Here is a 20,869-nt window from a genome sequence, read left to right as displayed (position 1 = left end):
CTGTATCTTTCGACTTGTATTATGGGAATGTATTATTTTTTTAAATAAATAAAATTTAAATTTAAAATGGAAATATTATACATTGTGTCTGTAATAAATAATAACAATCAAAACATAATAAATTAAAATTTAAAGCTAAATTTTAATCTCATGGGTAGAGGCCTTCTCTGCAGTAAGAAGATCCCCAAATGCAAAGTATAACCTGGTACCCACACATGCCAGAATGTACCATGGAAAAGCAGAGTCATGTTTTTTTCTACGATCACAGGGAAAATTGCCAAATCCAACAAGGGGTCACCTCTGAAGGGACTGACCATCCATTGGTGTAAACATTCTCAAAGCCACTTGAAGTCATGCTCTATGGAAGGAAATGACCTCGATCTGGAAGCCCTCTGGATGGATTATCCTCGGCATCAGGGGTATTCAGGACTCTGGGTGACTCACTCCTCCCTGCGGGGCTTGCCCTCCAACCCGGATAAGGTTGGACACCTCATCTGGGAGCAACAGCTCTCCCCCGACCCTAATGCCTTACATGAATATCAGCTAGCTCTGGGCCACCCAGCCAATCCACACCCAGACTTCTCCAATGTCCTACGATGCCTCTGGCCTTGGACAGCCTTCCTGCTTCCTCCCCTGGGCCACCACTGCTCTACACTGGAGGCTCTCATTCAGCTGAGAAAGGAGGGCAGTTAGAACATCAAGGCCCAAGCCCACAGGGCAGAAACCCCTGTGTCTACTGTCACATCTTTGCTGTGTGTGACAGTGACCTGGCAGTTCAGGTTCTGCTTCACAAATTATCAAGGCAGACAGGAGAGAGACTGACATTTGGGGCCTGGGCTTTAACTGCAGTAACCTGAAAGTGACACATGTCACTTTCACACACCTCGTTGGCCAGAGCTAGTCACAGGCCCTGCCCAAGTGAAAGGGTGCAGGCCAGTGCTGGGGAGTGGGTGGAGTATTTGGGGGGCATTGCTGTGTCTGCCTGCTCAGGCTTTTAGCCAATATTAATTGACTCTAAAATCAGAGGACATTAGAATGCGAGAGATCTTGGGACTCATCTCATCCAAAAGCAAATCGGAACCCTCTGAGGTTTTTGTCCAAAACGCAGAGTTCTTGGTCCTACCCAAGACCTGCTGAATCAGAACAGTCTAGGATGGGGCCAGGGATCTACGTTTTTATTATTATTTTATTTTATTTTAATTTTTATTTTTTGGCCACATGGCCTGCAGGGCTTGCGGGATCTCAGTTCCTCTACCAGGGGTAGAACCCAGGCCACGGCAGTGAAAGCCTGAATCCTAACCACTAGGCCACCGGGGAACTCCCTGGAACCTACATTTTTAAAAGCTCACCAGGAGGGACTTCCCTAGTGGCGCAGTGGTTAAGAATCCGCCTGCCAATGCAGAGGACACGGGTTCGAGCCCTGGTCCGGGAAGATCCCACATGCCGCGGAGCAACTAAACCCGTGTGCCACAACTACTGAGCCTGTGCTCTAGAGCCTGGGCTCCGCAACAAGAGAAGCCACCGCTATAAGAAGCCCGCGCACCGCAACGAAGAGTAGCCCCCGCTCTCCACAACTAGAGAAAAGCCCGCACGCAGCAATGAAGACCCAACACAGCCAGAAATAAATAAATTAATTAATTAATTTAAAAAAAAAAAAAAGCTCACCAGGAGATTCCAGCAGCAGTCAGGCTGGGGACCCAATGATAGAGTCAAACCCCCTTTTACAGATGAGGAAACTGAGGCTGGGAAGGACAGTGACTTTCTCCAAGCCACACACGGAGTAAGTGATCAAGCTTAGACCAGAAACTAGGCTTCCTGACCATGGCTCTTAACACCTGTATTCGTCACCTGTAGTCTCTGCCTGCCCTGGCTGCTGAAATAGCACTTCAGTTCTCTTTTGGGGAGACACGGGTCACGGTTCAAGTTCCCAGGGTTCAAGTGGGGCTGAACCACCCCAGTCTGGAGTGGGTACATGACATGGAACTAACCAATCAGAATCCCAGGATATGTTCTGAGATGGTCTGAGATTAAGTTCAGAAAGTGGGAGGCAGCCCCAGGATGTTTGCTGGAACTATTTAGAGAAAGAAACTCTCTTTCCACTGAGGTTGCTCACTGGTTTGCTGTGAGCCTGGAGCAGCTGACTGCCTTTGCCGTCATGTAGAGACAGGCTGCCTGGAAATAAGCCCTGAATGGAGGAAAGCAGAGCTAAGGGATAGAGAAGGGTCCTGAGAGCCTCGTCAGACGCTTGTATCCAGCTCTACCTGGACTTTTCCCTATGTGAGCCAGTAAATTCCCTTTCAGTTCCCTGAGGTTGGGGCTCTGCCCGTGCAACTACAAGTGGCTGGGGACAGAGCTCTGGGGTCCAGAAGCACCCCATCCAGTTAATGAGGGATCTGGGGGAGGTGTCAAGTGTGAGGCCCTGACCCTGCCCCTCACAAGCTGGAACACGGGACCAACACACAGGCAACAAGGGTGCCTAAGACAGTGAGGTGACTAGATCAGCATCACAGACATCCGGGGTCTCATCTGATCTCCTCCCCAGGACTGAAGCAGGGGAAGTATAATCATCTCTAAACGATGAGGAAACCAAAGCTCAGAGAGATGAGGTCGCTTGCCCAAGGTCACACAAGAAGTGGCAGAGCTGAGGCTTAGGTGTTTCAACTCTCAGCTGGAGGGCTTGGCGCTCCACTGGGCTCTGCTCTACCTGTAATTACAGCCAGACACTGTTGTGAGCGCTTGCCAAGTTTTGCTCATGTGGTCCATACAGTAAGATACTGGTGGGTATGGACTTCCCTGGTGGCTTAGTGGTTAAGAATCCGCCTGCCAATGCAGGGGACGCAGGTTCGAGCCCTGGTCCGGGAAGATCCCACATGCTGCGGAGCAACTAGTTGTGTGCCACAACTACTGAGCCTGCGCTCTAGAGCCTGCGAGCCACAACTACTGAGCCTGTGTGCCACAACTACTGAAGCCCGCGAGCCTAGAGCCTGTGCTCTGCACAACAAGAGAAGCCACTGCAGGGAGAAGCCCACGCACCGCAACGAAGAGTAGCCCCTACTCGCCACAACTAGAGAAAGCCCGTGTGCAGCAATGAAGACCCAACGCAGCCAAAAATTAATTAATTAATAAATAATAAATAAATAATATCAATCTCATTATTATTAAAAAAAAAGATACTGGTGGGTATGATGCTGGTGATGATGATGACACCATCACACAGTTGAACAAATAAGGGGAGTCGGGAACTTAGTCAAGGTCACAAGGCCCGGCAGCATCAAGGTTGGATTGTGGCCCAGGGAGTCCGGCTTCTGAGCCCTCTGTGGCTGGAAGTTCACGCACACCCCTTGGTACACCACATCAAGGCAGATGGCTCCCCAGCTTCTTGTCACCTTCATGAGAATGGCTGATTAGAAACCAATCTGGGGGGGTGGGGGTTGGGGAGGATGGACAAGGGCATCTTCTCTGATCACATTGACTTCCCTGAAATGGCCCCTGGCCAGACTCACTGCTGGAAGGCCTCGGACAAGCCCCATGGGGATTCTGCTAAGAGGCAGGAAGTGTGGGGTTAAGAGTGGTCTCCGGACTCCTATGCATTCCAAAGAATTGAAAGCAGGGTCTCAAAGAGACATTTGTACATCGACATCTATAACAGCATTATTCACAGTAGTCAAAAGGTGGAAGCAACCCAGTATCCATTAACAGATGACTGGATAAATAAAATCTGATATATACATATCATGGAATATCATTCAGCCTTAAAAAGAAGGAAATTCTGAGACACGCTACAACATGGATGAAGGTATTCTCCTTTGTGAAATCAGCCAGACACAAAAGGACAAACACTGTATAATTCCACTTATAAGAGGTACCTGGAGCAGTCAGATTCATACAGACAGAAAGTAAAGTGCTGCTTGCCAAAGGTTGAGGGGAAGGGCAAATAGAGAGTTATTGTTCAATGAATACAGAGTTTCAGTTTTGCAAGTGAAAGAAAGTTCTGGAGATGGATGGTGGCACAACAATGTGAATGTACTTAATGCCACAGAACTATATGCTTAAAGATGGTTAAAATGGTAAATTTTATTTTATGTTTTTTACCCCAATTAATAATTAATTAATTAATTAAGGGGAAAAAAGAGTAGTTTCCAGAGACAGCCTGCTCTCAAATCCCAGCTCTGCCACTCATGAGCTGTGTGACCCTGGGCAAGTTGCTTTCCCTCTCTGTGCCTCAGTTTCCTCACTTATCAAATGAGGATCACAATAGCACCTAGCTCAACAGAATTGTGGTGAGGTTTAAAGGACTTCATACCAATAAAGTCCTCAGAACTTAGTTCTTAGTTCCAGTGCCTGGAACTAAGTAAGCACTCAATAAGTTAGCTATTGTTATTTTCATACAGTCACTTCGGACCAAGACTAAATGAGAGAAGAAAAATGATGATTCTTTCTTCTGTACATTCTGTGTCTCTTCCTCCAGGTTCCACCAGCCTAGACATCGGACTGTCCATGCTTCAAGCCACAGAGTGGGCTAGTGGAAAAGATGATTGTCATAGCCAGTCATCAGGGGGCTTCAACCCAGCCCCTCCATGTGCTGCTGTGTGACTTTGGGCTGGTTCATTGACCTCTCTGTGCCAGATTTTTCTCCTCTATGAAATGGTTAAACTACTGCCTATCTCACAGGTGAAGCGAGGGTTAAGAGAAAGAATGGACCACCCCACACATGTCCATCCCTCCCTTCTTCTGGGATCCATGGTGGGGGTGGGGCCTGGGGGGTTGGGGCAGTGTGTTCCCTCACTTCCCAGGCTGCCGCTGGTTTGTAAAGGACCAGAGAACTGTTGTCTCCAAGGACTGCCGCTTCAGTCCACGTGACCAGGATGAGCGTCGTTAACGAAAGGCCACCCACCCTCCAAGGGTTGCAGAAGAGCCTTCTCCCTCCTTCCAGGGCCTCGGATGGGGGTCAGGGAGATGCCCAGGGAGATAAATAAAGGAGCAAAAATAAAGCCCCAAACATGTTTATTTTGGGATGAGAGTGCATTGCTAAATACTACCCACAAGGCCTGATGTACAGAAACTACATGCTGGGGTGCTCTGGAATGTCACAAGCTGCAGCAGTGTGAGAAGGGGCCTGGGTCCGAGCAGCCGGGCTGGGCCTCAGAGACAGCACCAGGACTCGGCCCATGCAGCCCTCCCAGGCGCCCTGGCACCTTCACATCCAGGAGTTCGTGATCTCTCGCACCTGAGCCCACACAGCCTGGGCCACCCACACGGACACTCATGCTGCCCCCTCGCTGTTCCTGCCTCCACCCCTCTCCGCTGTAGGGCCCCTCTGCCCACCCCACCCACCTTAGTACCACTAACTCCAGCTCATCCTTTACCACTGTGTTTAGACACCATCTCTGCTGGCAACGCTTGGTTGACCCCATCCCACCACCCAGACCCACATAACCCCTGCGTTCATCTCTGTCACAGCAATTCTACAATGCGTTGCAGTTATTTGTGTACTTGCTTCTCTCCTCTACGAAGCTGCAAGCACTTAAGGGTAGTATAGGATAATGATTAAGGATGTGGATTTGGAGCCAAACTGCCATGGCTTGAATCCCAGCTTCCCAGCTGTGTGACCTTGGATATGTAATTTAATCTCCTAAGCCTCGGTATTTCCCTCTGTAAAATGGGGATGATAATGACCGTGTCTGCCTTATGGGGATTCTGCCAATTGCTGAGTATGTCTGTTCCAGTTATGCATTCTAGAACTGGAGAAATAACCACGGGATGGGTTACGGGGACCCACTTAGCTAAGCGTGGGACAGACCTGAGCTAAAACTCCATTGATCACCCAACTTCCATAAGCCCTTACTCTGGTGGTGGACCACAGTGACGTTTTGGGTCTCCTGGAATTAGGGTCAATTCAGAGCCAGAAAAGTCTGATTATCTTCTTCTCTCTAATACACTGTCACCCTGGTAAATGGCTGGAAGTCCCTTTGGGGAAGGCTGGGAGAAAGATAAAGAGGGTAACTTTCTGATGGTGTAATGGGGTCCCTCCTCAAGGGGAACCAGCACCCTCCTCATTCAAGTTGTCTGGGTCTGTAAACTGGTTCAAGTCCGGGAGTTGGTCAAGGGCAGTGATTGTTTTGGTGACTCAAGTTAGGCTCTGTTCACTTGAGCTGGAATTCTGCCACTTACACAGATCAAGTAAAGAGTTTAGTAGACCGCCCAACCATTTTTTTCTAGGGACATGGTGATCAACTAACCAATGCCACAAGTGTCTGCGAGTTTAAATGGATTTGAGGGGGTTGATATAAATGAAGCACTAGGATAGAGCCTGCCACGCTGCACGCAAAATAGAAGTGTTTCTCGTCGTTGCCAGTCGTCTTTATGTTCCCTGTGCCTGACAGCAAGCAGGCACCCAGTAAACGATTACAGAATGGGGTGGGGGTGAATGGGTCCATGGTTCAGGTGCAGCTGGAATCTCCACTTGAGACCTAAGCCGAGTTCACCTGTGATTCAGGTAAGACTGGAGGTTCTGGGGCATCCAACATGGTCTTATCTGCATGGGGCCCAGGAGAGTTCTGGGAAAGAACTCACTGGAAGGTAAAAGAGAGTCCAAACATGGAAGGCTGGTTTCAGGGCACCGGGCCAAGGCCAGAAGGGAGAATTAGGGACACAGAGTAGCCCGGGATGTGACCCTCAGATGATCTCTACTAGGCTTAGTTATTTGTTTTTATTTAGCATCTATGGAACACCAGCTACATAGAGTTGAGTTGACATTCTTTCAGGGTATAGCAATTCATCTTTGGTAGTTTATATAAGACCACTTTCTTATTCATTTTATGTTTTCCTACTTCCCTGATCCCCACTCCTATTCACGTTCCCCAAATACGCATGAATCTTGTAAATTTCCTTTTAAGGACTTCTTGCATGCATTTTAATTTTCAAAAATGAAATTTCGCTCTCTTTACTATTGATACTTTGCGATCTACCTCTCCTCATTGTTGTATAGACATTGTATGTTGTTTCTTGATGCTGCTCCAGCTTCCCTAGCACGGATCTGCTACATTTTGCCACTAGCAACGTGGCAGTGAACATCCCTGCCCAAGTTGTCTCAGGGATTTTTATGAGATGATTATGTTTATGGGATGATTACCCAGGAATAAGATGTCTGGGTGACAAGGTATTCCCAGATTTAACTTTGCCAAATACTGTCAGGTATTTCCAGAATGGCTGCACCAATTCACATGTCCACAGCAGTACTTGGGGCCTCCCATCTCCCCATATTGTCACTAACACTTGAGAGTATTGAGCTTTCTGATCTGAGATGGGTGTGAAGTGATATCTCACTGTTTTAATCAGTGTTAACTTAATATCTGTCTTCCCTGCTGGATTGTAAACCCGTGAGGGTGGCAGGCCCACACAGAAGGTACATCTATGTCCCTAGCATTCTGATCAGTGCCTGCCATGTATGAGGTGCTTCAATTTATACCTTTGAACGGATGAATGGATTACTCCCGCCAGCAGCCCTCCTGAGTTCAAGCTTGACTCCTGGGGAGGGGAGAGGAGTGAGTGAGCCAAACAGGAAGGTCTGCTTACTAAAGTCTCAGAGGTCACTGGCCAAGAGGAAATTCCTTAGGGACTCCCATACACAGCTGGAGGAGTGCAAAGGAGTGAACATTCCCACAGAGCCAAAGAAAAGCCAGGGGTTGCAGAGACTGGCGTTTGTATTCATCTAGAAAACATGAGTTCTGCTGAGATCCCAGAAGACTCTGGCAGGAGATGCCAGGCAGAATCCCCACAGACAGACTTGAATGTCGAAGGAAAACAAGGTTTGCTGCTGGGTGGTTGGACCAAATGGACCTTTCTCATGTGTTATTATTAATTTTTTTTTTTTAATTTGGGATAAAACAGAAGTCACATGCCTCTGAACTACTTGGACCAAAAGACTCCCAGTGGGGCCTGCACAGAACCACCGACTATCCTGTCAGAGGTCTAGGAGATGCTTTTCTGCTGGAAGCCTTAGTTTCCTCATCTGTGAAGTGGGTACAATAATGGCGCCTACCTTATTGCCCAGCTTGTAGTAAGCCTGGAGTGAATGCTGGCTTTGGAAGACTTCTCTAAGGCTCAGGCTTGGCACTAATGAGGGCCAGGAACATGGTAAGAGGCAACCAGCCTGGCCTCCCTATGACCTCACTTTTTTGGCTTCTGTAGGCCTCTCCTGTGACTTATGTATCTACATACCCTCACTCATTCAGTCAGCAAAATCCCACAGGAGCACTGAGAACACAGTGACAAACCAGACACCCCCTCTCCCCCCGCCCTTCAAGGGGCCTGCAGACATGGGACAGAGTGATGAGGTTATGATGAGGGAAAACACAAACGTCCAAGGGAGCAGAGGAAGCCACCCACCCCATGCATCTTCCCCTCTCTGTCCCTTCCAGCTCTGTTGGAGCCTCACTTTTCCCACCTACAAAATGGGACTCACAGGGTTGTTTTCAGGTTCAACCCTGGATCTTGAGCAAGAGAAATACGTTTTGAAAAGGAAGGGAGTAAACAGGAAAGCACAGGCACCCCAGGACCAGGGCAGTAGGAGGCGGGGCCCTGTGATGATAACTTGCTGTCCCATCCTCTGCACTGACCAAGTCACTCAGGGGCAGTTCTCGCTATATCTTCCCTTTTCACTCAAGACTATGTTCCTCTTTTGACCAAGAAAGTGACCCAAAAAGGATTGTGGTCACTTTCTTATCGGGCCTGTAGTGGAGGCAGAGGGCACACACATCAGGCCCTTCCCCAGCTCCCAGGGCCCCAGGCGCCTTCTCCAAGGAGGACTTCCCAGCTCCACTGCGGGTCACCACAGGACACCGGCAAAAAACACTGAGCCAGAGAAGGAGCCCCAGGTGGTGCCCTGAGGTTGGGGTCCAACATGTGCCGGCCCAGGCAGTCCTGGGAGAGAGCACTGGGAAGGGAGTCCAGCTACTGACTTGTAGAGCAGCCCCACCCAAGAGTCTATCCTTCTGAACCTCCGTCTCTCCAACCGCACCCACACTTCAGGGTCACACGACGCGTACATGAGAGGGCTTCAGAAACCAGAGACCAGAAACTGTCATACTCTTCAGCTGCAGGTTATCATCCCAGGGAGCACAAAGCCCTGGCCTTACTCCACCCGGTGTCCTGGCACCTGGCACAGGGCCTGACGCCCGGGAGGGGCTCAGTGAATGCTTGCTGAATTAATGAATGAGTGAATGAATGAGAGCTTGAATGTGTCACCTAGTTTAACAATTCAATCCAACACGGTATTGCTAAGGGCCGACTATGTGCCAGGAGCCGGGCTGGGGACTGAAGAAAATCACAAATAACAAATGATATTTCTTTTTTTTGGTTTGTTTTAATTTATTTTTTATTTTATTTTTATTTTATTTTATTTTCATTTTATTTTTATTTTTGGCTGCGTTGGGTCTTTGTTGCTGCGCACGGGCTTTCTTTAGTTGCAGAGAGCGGGGGCTGCTCTTCATTGCAGTGCGCGGGCTTCTCATTGCAGTGGCTTCTCTTGTTGCGGAGCATGGGCTCTAGGCGCGCGGGCTCAGTAGTTGTGGCTCTCGGGCTCTACAGCACAGGCTCAGTAGTTGTGGCGCACAGGCTTAGTTGCTCCGCGGCATATGGGATCTTCCCGGACCAGGGCTCGAACCCAGGTCCCCTGTATTGGCGGGCGGATTCTTAACCACTGCGCCACCGGGGAAGCCCAAGATGAGATTTCTTACCCTCAAGAGATCATGGCATAAGATGGGGAACAGGGGATTCCCTGGCAGTCCAGTGGTTAGGACTCTGTGCTTGAGGGCCCAGGTTCGATCCCTGGTCGGGGAACTAACATCCCACAAGACTCACAGCGCCAAAAAAAAAAAAAAGAAAGAAAAGATGGGAACAACTTTCCTGTATGGGTCTCATGTCCTCTTCTCATTTAACTTGAATCTCGACTCTAGGAGCTGCTCAGGCTGCTGTGGTGGCTGAGCCCTAGAGCAGCCCCATGAGCCCGCCTCCAGGTGGTCGCATCCTTGCGGAATCCCCTCCCCTTGAGTGTCGGTGGGACCATGATTTGCTTCTAACTAACTGAATGTGGCAAAGGTGACAGGATGTACGTGATGATATGACTACGAAGCAGACTGGGCACTAGCGTATGTCCAGAACTTTCGAATAGCTGTACTAGTAACTCTCCAGAGAGTTAGAGACATCAGTTCAGTCAGGGCACTCAGCTGCAAACAGTGGAATCCATGCTGCCCTGAAAGGAGAACGGGAATTAACTAGAACAGTGATTCTCAAACTTGAGCGGGCAGCAGAATCCCCCAGAGGGCTTGTTGAATACAGACTGCGGGGCCCCACCCTCACAGCTTCTGGTTCAGGAGGTCTGAAGTGGGCCAAAGAATTTGTATTTCTAACAAGTTCCCAGTACTGCTAACAAGTTTCTAACTGCAGGTCTTGGGACTGCACTTTGAGAACCACTGGACTAAATGCTATTAAGAAGGTTACATTATGGTAAGTGAAATAAGTCAGAGGAAGACAAATACTGTACCACACCACTTACATGTGGAATCTAAAAAAAACACAACAAGGACTTCCCTGGTGGCGCAGTGCTTAAGAATCCACCTGCCAATGCAGGGGACACTGGTTCAAGCCCTGGTCCAGGAAGATCCCACATGCCGTGGAGAAACTAAGCCCATGTGCCACAACTGAGCCTGCGCTCTCGAGCCCGCGAGCCACAACTACTGAGCCTGCGTGCTGCAACTACTGAAGCCCACCCGCTTACAACCCGTGCTCCGCAACAAGAGAAGCCACTGCGGTGAGAAGCCTGCACACCACAACAAAGAGTAGCCCCCGCTCGCCACGACAAAGCCCACGTGCAGCAACGAAGACCCAACACAGCCAAAAATAAATAAATTAATTAATTAATTTAAAAATTACAACAAACTAGTAAATATAACAAAAAAGAAGCAGACTCACAGATATAGAGAATAAACTAGTGGTTACCAGTGGGGAGAGGGAAGGGGGAAGGGCAATATGGGGGTGGAGGATTAAGAGGTACAAACTATTAGGTATAAAATAAGCTACATATGAAATGACATATTTTATAACATGCGGAAATATTTTGTTAAAAAAGCCAATATTTTATAAAAACTATAAATGGAGTATAACCTTTAAAAATTGTGAATCACGGGCTTCCCTGGTGGCGCAGTGGTTGAGAATCTGCCTGCCAATGCAGGGGACACGGGTTCGAGCCCTGGTCTGGGAAGATCCCACATGCCGCGGAGCAACTAGGCCCGTGAGCCACAGCTACTGAGCCTGCATGTCTGGAGCCTGTGCTCCTCAACAAGAGAGGCCGCGACGGTGAGAGGCCCGCGCACCGCGATGAAGAGTGGCCCCCACTCGCCGCAACTAGAGAAAGCCCTCGCACAGAAACAAAGACCCAACACAGCCATAAATAAATAAATAAATAAATAAAATTTTTTTAAAAAAATTGTGAATCACTATACTGTACACCTGTAACTTACATAATATTGTGCAACAAATATACTTCAATTAAAAAAAAAAAGAACGTTATAGAACCAGTAAGGGAAACTGAGAGTCAGGCGTAGAGGCTACACAGCAAGAAGCAAACCCAAACCACACGATGGGACAGCTCCAGGGAAGGCCCACCTGAAGGTTGCCCACTGACCTGAGGTGCTGGGCACCTACCACCCCACCATTCATCGCTCTTGCTAGAAAATGGACTTGGCATGTCCCCAACCCTGCCCCATCATCCCCAGCCCGGTGTCTGCAACCCAAGTCTTCTGCATGTTGTCACTTCTAACTGTCAGAGCCTGAGTCTCATGCCTGCTTCCCAGCTGCAAAAGAGGCTAGGAAAAGGAAGTAAGAATCATAATGTGGAAATTTTCCCAAACATAGGAAGGGTTTTCAAAAATGTCAGGCAGCCACAGAGCCCAATGAACATAGATTTAGTGTGCCTATTTGATGTATATCAGGAAAAATTGTTTGTGATGGGGAAAATTGTTATTAACAGCCCCTCTCTACCATTGAAAGAGGGTAGATCTTAAGCAGGGTCCTTTGTCTACTTAGGAGGTGATAATAATCATCGCTAACATTTATCTGGTGTTTATTCTGTGCCAGGCTTTGTTGTTAAATGCTTTATATATATTAACGTATTTAATCCTCAAGACAGCTCTTTCCGGTAGACATTGTTATTAGTAACCCATTTAACAGATGAAGAAATTGAGGCATATAGAGGTGAGGCCACTTATCCGAGGCCACACTTGTAATAGGAAGTAGAATTGAAACGTGAACCCAGCTCGTCTGACTCTGGAGATTTGCTCTTAGCAGCGATGCTCAACTCCTTCCTGGGGTAAAAAGGCTAAAAGACTCCAAGAACTCATGCTACATAGAGAAAGAAAAGTAGTGAAAAGACTAAATGTCAGAGCCAGGGAGACTAGAGTGGCTGCCTAAGGAAAGGGGGAGAGAGAGATAGCTATTACTGCCCAGAGCGGACCGTACAGGGAGAATCAAGAGGACTAATGGGCACTTTTGTTCAATTTCCTGCCTTCTGTGCACTGTTAACTCTCCTTCACAGCCCCACAAAACCTTCGGTAAAATCTCATTACTCACTAAAGTCTCGTGGAGTTGTTTTGCCTGTGGAAGGAGGCCTGAAACCCCTGAAAGCTCCTGCCAGGTGAGCACAGGGTTGAGAGCAATAGCTCCTCAGGGGGCTCAGTCACCTTCGGGAGATGCAAACTTCCGAGAGGGGCAGTCATTTGCCTGAGGTCACCCAGCAAGTAGCTATTAGAGTCTGGATTTGAATTCAGCTTGGCCTGCCCTCAAAGCCCAGACTCTTTCCACTATGAAGCCTGAATGGTTGGTTTACATATACATTCTTTTTTAAAGTTCTTTTCCAATATGGTTTATCACAGGGTATGGAATATAGTTCCCTGTGCTATACAGTAGGATCTTGTTGTTTATCCATTCTATATATAGTAGTTTGCATCTGCTAACCCCAAATTCCCAATCTAACCCTCTCCCACCCCCCTCCCCCTTGGCAACCACAAGTCTGTTCTCTATGCCTGTGAGTCTGTTTCTGTTTTGTAAATAAGTTCATTTGTGCCATATTTTAGATTCCACAGATAAGTGATATCATATGATATTTGTCTTTCTCTGTCTGACTTACTTCACTTAGTATGATAATCTCTAGGTCCATATGTTGCTGTCAATGGCATTATTTCATTTTTTTAGTGGCTGAGTAGTATTCCATTGTATTTATGTACCACATCTTCTTTATCCACTGAATGGTTGGTTTACAGTGTTCCATGCCCCCTTGAGAAACGTCCTTGTCCCAGAGGCATAAATTGAGACCCTAAAGAGTCTAAAAAATGATACAAATGAACTTACTTACAAAACAGAAACAGACTCACGGACATAGAAAACAAATTTACAATTACCAAAGGGGAGAAGGGTTGGGAGGGATAAATTAGGAGTTTGGGATTAGCAGATACACACTACTATATATAAAAGAGATAAACAACAAGGTCTTACTGTATAGCATAGGGAACTATATTCAATATCTTGTGATAAACTATAATAGAAAAGAAAAAAAAAGAATTACTGGATGTGCTTGGGGGAGGGTGGGCAGGGGCTTTGCCAAGAGTCTGTTACAAGTCAGGGCCCCAGGGGGACTCTTCCCCATGGCTTGTGGGGAGCTGACCACTTTCCCCCCAGGCCCAGCCAGCTTCCTCCAAGTTGTACGGCTGGGCCGGTACCCATCAGGCCATCAGTGGCCATGACGGTGATGTTTATTGGTCAACTCAATGTGGTGCTGGCCCCAGGCCTGAAGCCTCACAGCACAGACACAAGAAAACCCAAAGGAAAATCTGCGAGGTGTGGGAAATTCAAGTGTTTCCTCGGGGCCTCGTCTGCCTGGTCTCTGGAGCCTTCTGCCTGTCTGTTGCTCTTTGTCTAAGCCTCTCTGTCTTTTTCTCACACCTCTTTCTACTTCCTCTCTAATGTGCTTTCCCTCTCCTGTTTCTCTGATGCTTTTCTCCTGCCTCTTCCTCTCTGCATCTCATGCTCTCCAATCTTCTGTCACCCTCTGTCTCTGGTTCTCGCCTCTGCCTCTTTTTCTCTTTCTCTCCCAACCCACTCTGCCTCCCTTCCCCTTTGCCCTGTCCTTCCTCTTCTCGATGCCTGCCTTCCTCTCTCTCCCCTTCTCCTCTTCCTCCCTCCTTCCTCCCCCATCCCTGTCCCCTCTCCCCAGGAGCTCCTGTGCAGAGACCCAGTGGCCTCTCTGAGAGACAAGGCTCCCCAGGGGCCCAGCAGGAAATGCAGTTTCCCCTCTGACCCCGTCAGCTGGCCTGGGGGGATGCAGCATGCCTCCCACCCGCTCCACTCAGGCAGCCTGTGCAGGCTCCCGGGGCTCAGGAGGGAGGATCTCACTTTTGAGGGGCTCTGAGGACAGCCTTTCCCAGGAGGGTGGACAGCAGGGAGCTGGGCTGGGGCCGGGGGAGGAGGGGAGGAGAGCCCCAAGCTCACTGAGCACCTCCTGGGTGTTGGCACTGCATCGGGGCCTGGGGGCGGGGGGAGCGTCAATGGCTACAGTCCCTTTCCAGGAAGACAGAAGGACCCATAAGGGCGAGGAACTGGGGGGCGGGGTGGCATGAACCAAAGCCTGGGGGCAAAGAGCGGTCTCTGCAGAGCTGGGGCTTCCGGGCCAGCCAGGGGGAGAAGAACCACCCGCACGGATTTGCACCGCTCTTAATATGTTTTTACATCCGCTGGATGACCATTAGGAGAGGCGGTGTGGTGTGTTAGAAAACGTCCAGGGGTCAGAGTCAGAGGTCTGGCTTCCGATTCAATTTCCACCTTGCTGCGTGCATGACCTTGGACATGTCCCATGACCTCTCCCAGCCTGTTTCTTCATGTATGAAGTAGGTGCAAAAGACCTGCTCACTGCAGTGTTACAGAGTAGATGGGGGGATTAAAGGAGGGGTTATTGGAGAGAGCTCAGAGCCCTGACCCTTGAACCTCGGCCCTGTAGCCATCTCTTCTTTGCCTCCTGGGTACCCTCTGTCCAACTGTGGTGACAGGGATGTGAAATCCCTGCAAAATGTCAAGTTTGTATTTAGTGTCTTTTATAGGCTCTGCTCTGCACCTGCCCCCCTCCCTGATCTCCTAGTTTCATAGAAATCTTTTTTAAAAATTTATTTTATTGAAGTATAGTGATTTACAATGTTGTGTTAATTTCTGCTGTACAGCAAAGTGACTGTTTTATATAGGTAGATATTCATACATATATTCTTTTCCATACTCTTTTCCATTATGGTTTATCACAGGATAGTGAACACAGTTCCCTGTGCTGTACAGTAGGACCTTGTTCTTTATCCATTCTCTGTATAACAGTTTGCATCTGCTAACCCCAACCTCCCACTCCATCCCTCCCCCACCCCACCTCCCCCTCCCCTCAACAACCACAAGTCTGTTCTCATAGGGATCTTCTGTAGAGGAGTGGTCCCAGCCCAAGCAGCATCAGAACCACCTGGGAACTTGTTAGGGCACTTAGTTAGTTAGTTAGTTAGTTAGTTAGTTAGGCCCCTCCCCAGACTAACTAAAGCAGAAACTCTGGGGTGGGGACCCTAGGTTCTAAGGAGCCCTCCAGGGGCTTCCAATGTTCGGTCAATTTGAGAACCCTGGGATGGAGCATCTTCTCGAAGACCCCCACCTGCACGGTAGATACGGTAATAGTATCCCCGTGGCACAGGTGAGGTTGTGAGGCTCAGGGAGGTGACTGGCTCACCTAAGGCCACGCAGGTAAGAGGTGGTAGAGCTCAGGTTGGAACCCGAGAAAAGTCAGTGCTCTTTCCACATCACCCTGCACCTCCACCCCTGGACACTTCCCTTCACAGTGCCACCTGGACACAGGGCCCAGGGCCCAGGTGCTTCCGGGGAAGTTCCACCCAGCCACTCCCAGGGCACAGCCCTGCCCAGGGACCTCTCCCTCTTCACCTGCCATGTGTCATTTGGGGCAGGGCCCTGCATTCGGCTCCAGTCTCAGGGTCTGACAACTAATTTACACTCAAGTAGAAATGGCTGATAACGCCTTCAGGGGTGCCTGCTGCTTTTTAGGGGCTGTTCGTGGTAACCAGGAAGAAAGAGAGCTCATGGCGGGGTTCCAGGCTCCTTGTCAGGAATGTGTGTATGTTTTGGTGGGAGGGCTGTGGACCTCTGAGCACAGGCAAAATGGTGTCATGGGAACAGCACAGGCCCTGCCACAGCTGGGTCATCCCTGCCTAGGAGGCTGGGGCAAGCCACTTCATTTCCCTAAACCTTCATTTGCTTACCTGTAAACAGGCAGGATTCCTACATCTGGTTCCCTTAGGAGGGTTCATGAGATAGCCTTTATCAGGTGGCCCTCCCCTCCCCGGATTGCCCTGGCAGGCTGCTGTAAGCAGAGCCCAACCAGGGCAGAGTCACCCCAGGTTATAAAGTAGGCAAGTCCCTTTCTGGGACAGCACTTAGTGCCACCTATCTGTGCCACCTGCCAAAGGACTGCCCAGGGTCTGAGTGCCTGGAAATCCCTGCTTCTCGAAGCCTTCTGTGATGCCGGCCTGAGCTCCAGGAGAGCCCTGGGCTGGGAGTCAGGGGCCTTTATGTCTACAGGGAGGTGTCATCAGGGAAGGCTTCCTGCAGGAGGTGGTACCTCGAAAGAAATGTACTCAGAAGTACCTCCCTGCAGACATACATATAGAATGATCCCCCACCCCACCCCCACACTTCTTTCCTTGCTCTAGTAATCCCCCCCTTTCAGATCTGTCGGGAGGTTTTCATTGCTCCTAGCACAGTGCCTGGCACACCCAATAAACGGGGGTTGAATTCATTTGAATTCCAGTCGATCCGGAGAGATAGGAGAAAGAGAGATGAAAGGGTTACCAGCGGCTTTACAGAGATGGGGGCCACAGCTGGAAGGGGCTCTTTCCCAGGAAGGCCTGCAGATGGCAAACAGCTGGCCGAGGGTGTCTGTGACTCACCCCACTCCCACAGGCTGGTGGATGCTGCAGTCAGGCTGAGACAGGAGTCAAAGGCCTAAAGGAATTTTGATAAGGACAACACAAGCCCTGGAGTATTTCCAGAATGCAGGAGGTTAAGCGTGAGGGGAGCTGGGTCAGGACAAAGCTGGGTCAGGGCAAAACTGCCTGATTACATTACTTATTTAATTTGTTTGCCTGGATAAAATATTCACGTGGTACAAAATTCAAAAGGTACAAAGAAGGCACCATGAAAATTCTCCCACTCTCCCGTTCCTGCCACCCAGGTCCCCTCCCCAGAGGCAGCCCGTGTTTCCAGTTGCTTCTACAGACATACTTCCTCTCCTTTTCTCCCCTTTTTAATACAGGGATGCATGTTACCCTACACTGTCCTTTACTTTGCTTTTTCCCTTAACATGTCTTTGCAGGCATTTCCTATTAGCCCATAAAGAGCTATTTTAACTTGCTGAATCTAGCCCCCCTTGCTCTATTATGGGAACTCCTTATAATTAAGTCCTTGGGGGTTTCACGAATTGGGCACCTGAACTTGGTGGGCATCCATTCCCAGGCCTGATTCTGAACTGGACCCTGCATGCACCAGGGTTTGGGCACAGCAAAGGATTTCTATCTCCAGGCCTCAGTTACCAAAATAAGAAGTGAAAGGTTCTTAGAGTCGTCCAGTCTATCTCCCTTGTTTGAGGCTCAGAGAGGGAAATGACTCATGCAAGATCACACAGCAAGTCAGGGCAGAGCTGGAGCTAGGCCCTGGGTCTCCTGTCTCCCTGCCAGTCTTTTTCTCACTCTTCTCAGTAGGATAATCATGGGGATCAACAGCAGCTATTCTAAGTCTGAGCTTCTGTGCACAGGAACAGACACTCAGGAAGCCAGAAACAAAGGGTTTCAAGTTCTGTGCGGTGAGGAGGATCCACAGAATTCCTGGGAGCTCCCTGGCTAGCGTATTTGGTGCTAGGTATGACCCACCCAGAAGACCTGACTAATGGTAATAATAATAATAATGGCAGCTACCACTGTCAGATGCTTATGCTGTTGGGTGCTTTACACGACTTGTCCTTTTTGAGCCTCACAAGGGCCCTGCAAGAAGAGTGTCATCAGTCCCATTTCCCCCTGCCGGATAGTGAGGCGCAGAAAAGGTAAATAATTTCATCATTTGCCAATATCCCCCAACCATGAAGGGGCAGCGCTGGGATTTTAACCCAGGTGTGTTTCACTCAAACTTTCTGCTGGGATTATTAACACTTATCAATATATCGGTGCCATTTTTCAGGTGAGAAAACTGAATGTTTGTGACAAACCTTCTCCCTGAGACTACTTTAGGTGTACAAGGGCCCAAAGCAGGAACCAACTTCCGGTCCCTGTGGCCCACAAGATGAAGGCCAAACCCTCACGGGTTCCTCCCTTGACCTTTGATGCTCATCGTGACCCTGCCTCAGCCCACTTGTCCCAGCTCGTCTCCTGATGTTCTGGCCACCACCCTAAAAGGCCACCCCCTCTCCTTGCCTCCACACTTCCCTGCTGGGACACTTTGGGTCAAGTGGAAAAAGTCAGGTAGAAGAACTAGGTCCAAATATCCGTTCTGTTACCTGCTGTGTGACCTTGGGCAAGTCACTTCACCCCTCTGAGTCTCCCTTTCCTCATCTGTAAAGTGAAGAAAGGTCTAAAGCCTAAGTCTCAGCCTAGCGCCTGCCTGCCACACTACAGACAAATTAATGTGCGATATTTGAAGGAAGGAAGGAAGGAAGAGGGGTATTTATTGTGCCCCCAACGTGACACTGAGGGCGACACTGGGGATAGTGTGGTGAACACGCTGCTTTGCTGGAGATTTTTCTCGAATGGGCTGCGGATGTGGTTAATGGCAGCAGGAGGTGAAGTAACTGGGGCTTTGTAACCGTGGGCAGGATTTCCCCCGAGGGGAGCCGATGACTTTGGGCCAGGAATGAGGGTGGGGAATTACCCTAATGTGACAGCAGAGGAAAGGAGACCTTCCCAATCCGCCCTCCCCACCTCCCACCCCCCACCCCATTCACTCAGCTGCAAGTGGCGGGAGCCTGAATTCTCCTTGTACAGGCCACCCTGGTTCTCCCTTGTGTCCATAGCACTTAGCAGTTGGAGGAGGCGAGGCCGGGGGCCCTCAGAGAAGGCCGGTGAAAGGAGAGGCCTTTACAGGCCTCACCCCGCAGCGAGGCCCAGCCCAGCGGCCCTTGGCAGTGCCCCAGCCTCAGGTGTGCCCCTCGGCAGGGAGGGCCTGGCTGGGCCTCTCTCCTGCCACTCTCTGTGGGATGAAGGGCAGAGCAAACGCGCCCCAGTCTCTCTGGTCCCGCCTGGACTCTCCACCTGCCAGCGCTTCTCAAACCAGCAACACCTGATCTAAAAGGAGCGGGAGGGAGCGGGGAGGGGAGGAAGGAGGGGGCCGCGGCTCAAGGACTAACCCGAGGTCCCCTCGACAATCACTTCAGGTCTCCATTGTTTTCTTCAGAAACCTTGGGAATTTTGCTTTCCACTCCCTAGTACATCAGTGTTGGTTTTCCTAGAACCCGATTCCTTCCCCTCCTGCCACGAAGGGTGGGAATAAACCTGACTGCAGAGAGGGTACCATTCCTTTGTAGCCATGGCATCCCTCACGCCCTGGCACAGCCCCTGTCCCCACAGACACCCTCCTCCCTCCATACAAGCCAGCCTTTCCTTCCTCTCTTCCCAGATCTTACCCCGCACCGTGTCACCAAAGTCCTCTGAACCCCGACCTCCACTGTGCATCACGGTCATTTGTTTCTCTGGCTGCCTGGGCCTCCACAGTGGCCTCCCTCGAGGTCGGGGCCATAGACTGCCTCCCTTTGTGCCCCCGGCCCTCAGCACAGGCCTAGCGCTTAGGCAGACCACGTGGGGGAGAAATGAGAGAATGAATGAATGAACGAACGGGAAGGGTGGTGGCCTCTCGGGGGCTGTGGTCGGCCTCCCAGAGGTGTTCGCATCCTAATCCGGGAAAACTGCAAATATGCTGCCTTATAAGGCAAAAGGAACCTTGCGGGTGTGTTTAAGTTAAAGATGCAGCGATGGGAAGAAATTCCGCTGCGGACCACAGCTTCAGCCTGGGCCTGAACGTTCTGCCTGCCCTTCCTGATGGCCTGCCTTGCAGATTTCAGACCTGTCTGGACAGCTCCCACAGCTGCAGGAGCCAGGTGCTTACCATCAGTCCATCCATCACTCAGTACTGCCCAGTGAAAAAGAGCACACCCTAAAAGGTGAGAATTATGTTATATTCAGTGACCTTACTGAGACTACAGCCTGAGAGGCAGTCTCTGGGGTAGCTCTGAGGGACTGTTACAAAGAGGTAAAGGAGGAGCCAGGATATAGGAGTTTTTGCTGAAAACAAACAAACAAACAAAAAAAACACATGTAGTCGAACATCAAAAGATTACTGCTAACCACAAAAAACCCAGACATCTCGAGTTAATGATGTTAGTTCTTTTCTGTGTATGGGAAGATGCAAGCATCTGGAATAACTGGAATTATTCCTTTGATGTACATCTTCACTATCTAGGGCCAGTGGCCTGTTTTCCTCCATCCTGAATCCCCTCAGCGTGCACCTTTGTAGGCGGCTGCAGTGGCTGATGGCCTGATGGCAGGCAATCTTCATTGTTCGCTGAAATGGCAGGTGACATTTTTTTTGTCCACAGCATATATGTAGCCTACTGGTTCTGTTTCTTTTGTTGAACCCTGAATGATGCAGGGGGCAAGGGAAATTGGCCTCTGAGGTCTCTATCTGGGAGACCACTCAGAATGGGGTCCTGGTGGGCAGAGGGGAGCCAGCCTAGGAATAGTCT

Source organism: Eubalaena glacialis, chromosome 11, assembly GCF_028564815.1.
Source record: "Eubalaena glacialis isolate mEubGla1 chromosome 11, mEubGla1.1.hap2.+ XY, whole genome shotgun sequence".
Lineage (NCBI taxonomy): Eukaryota > Metazoa > Chordata > Mammalia > Artiodactyla > Balaenidae > Eubalaena > Eubalaena glacialis.
The sequence above is the reverse complement of the archived record's forward strand: the minus strand, read 5'-3'. Positions refer to the sequence as shown.